The sequence below is a fragment of the Triplophysa dalaica genome, chromosome 4, assembly GCF_015846415.1.
Source record: "Triplophysa dalaica isolate WHDGS20190420 chromosome 4, ASM1584641v1, whole genome shotgun sequence".
Lineage (NCBI taxonomy): Eukaryota > Metazoa > Chordata > Actinopteri > Cypriniformes > Nemacheilidae > Triplophysa > Triplophysa dalaica.
The window spans coordinates 21,996,455-21,998,946 of NC_079545.1; positions in this window are offsets into that span (position 1 = coordinate 21,996,455).

The following is a 2,492-nucleotide window of genomic DNA, read 5'->3' on the forward strand; positions in this document are numbered from 1 at the left end:
GCGAGTCCTGTCGGCACCTTGAAAAGATTAATATCAATCAAACTGCAGTTTGTTTGTTTTGATTTAAGCCATTATATCAAATTATATCAATTATATCATTATATTAAGCCATTTAAGCCATTACTGCTAACTAACACAATACAACACGATAACATAATAAAAAACATGATTTTCGAAAAATTGTAGAACCGGAGTTATGTCATTTTGGAACCAAACTCTTCATAGCCTATATAAATGAAATGTTTTAAATTAGCCCTGAAATAACGTGGGTGAATGTGTCGAACTGCGAACGAACATTCATAAAAATGATTTAATGAAAAATAGAAAATTAGGAGAGTTTTGAAATGGTGTATTGTGTATTTCTTATAATTTAGGCCTATGAGGATTTGATTCGCAAAAAAGATGACTATTATGTTATTATAGTTTTATCTTATTTATCTATTTTTCATTTTAGTTAGCCCATTAATTCATTAAATAGACCAAACTGCAGTTCGAGTGATGTAATTTTCTGTCAAAACACCTCTTTACATTTTGGCATTTTATCCAAAGCGACTCACAAAGAAGATAAGGCAACAATTAAGCGATTCGTCAATAGGAGGAAATAGTAGAGTAGGCGGGGCGAGACCGTGGTTCGAGTCCGGTGAGTAATTGTGAATTAGCGCCAGCTGTGCGCACACCGGGCTCGAATCACGTAGGAGATTGGGAGCATATAAAAGGAACGAGCGACCGGACCGTCGAGGAGAGAGGACCGTGCCCGAACTTGTGTTTGTGTTTGTGTTTGTGTTTGTGTTTGTGTTTGTGTTTGTGTTTGTGTTTGTGTTTGTGTTTGTGTTTGTGTTTGTGTTTGTGTTTGTGTTTGTGTTTGTGTTTGTGTTTGTGTTTGTGTTTGTGTTTGTGTTTGTGTTTGTGTTTGTGTTTGTGGCCGCCGGCTGTTGTATTACTTTATTGAATGTTTGCCGGTTCCCGACTCCTTCCTTCCCTTTTATGGAGATGTTACAAATACAATAAGTGCTTATAGGCTTGCAAGATACTACAAAAAACACCTATTGAGAGAGAGAAAGAATATATGTACATAACATTATATTATTATATCCCTTTATTCTGCTACTTAAATGTACAAAATCTTTGTTTAAACTATACTCTATTTCTGTTTTATATATATATATATATTGCCATATATTATAAATCTCTTTAAGTTGCACTACACACATACATAACACGTTATTTTAATTTTATTATTATATTATCTTTCTTTTTGTTTGTTTACTACTTGTACTATTTCTAATTCTTTGGCAATACGAATGTACATTTTGTCATGCCAATAAAGCACACTTAAATTAACAAAATAAATGGAGAGAGAGAGAGAGATTTTTTTTGTGTAGAAAAGTGAACATTTTCCAAGTATTCCGAATAGTTTTAAATAGTTTTTCGAATGATGGGAGATATGTATGTATAGAAAGATGTAGATAGAGGTATACCCTGTGAGAAGAAATATACACAATTTCAAAATAGTCCTACAAGTCTTTTATTTTGCATATAGACCATTCAGATTTTTAGGACCATTTTGAAGTTGTGAATTTTTAAGGATATTTCTTCCTTTTATTGCTATATATGGGAAGAAATATACCTGCATACGCAATTTTAAAATGGCCTTTAAAATTAAGATTAAGATTTGCTTTGCTCATTTATCCAGAGACGATGACATTCCTTGTATCATGTTTGTTTTAACATTCATTATTTTACAGCTGGATGAGTGACAGCCTGTTATAAATATATTATAGTATGACCATATGTGAGCCAATTGGAGGTAGATTGGTTGATAAGGTAAATTCAGTACATCTGTAAACTGAGTTGATGAAAATGTAAGTATTGAAAGTACATGCAAGCATGATTGCGTCTCTATGTGGCTATGTGTAACAAAATTTGATGCCTGAATTTTCTTTTTAAAGTCTAAAGAATGAAATCAGGATACAGAGTGAAGGAAGATAATGAAATTATTTCAGCAGCAATAATGTTGATTGGTGTCTAGCATGACAACAGCATTTGTTGCTATTGTAGCTGCTCCATCGGGATCACGAGTCCATTGCTGCATGGGGCAGCAGATTTAAAATGATTATTACCATGGAGATGCCCAGCTTGCATGACTAGTGCATGATGTGGTCACATTTGACCAATTTTTGTAGTTCTTTGTTCTATCCTAATGTTTTTATTTCTACAGTATATTTACTGAAAAGTATTTATATTTCTCCCCCCCTGATAGCTACAAAAAGTAATAGAAAAACTTATATGCATTCCCTTTGATCTAGCACATTGTTTATTTTTTTTATGCTTCAGACATGCCATGGTTTTGAGTAAAACATATACCATCCTATCTTACATCCTCTATAATTATTGTGGTGTGACAAGAATATCCTTATTTTTCCATTTAGGGCTGGTAGGTGAACACTAAGTGTGTGTGGTGTTTTGATGAGTCACAGGAACCACCCACTAAG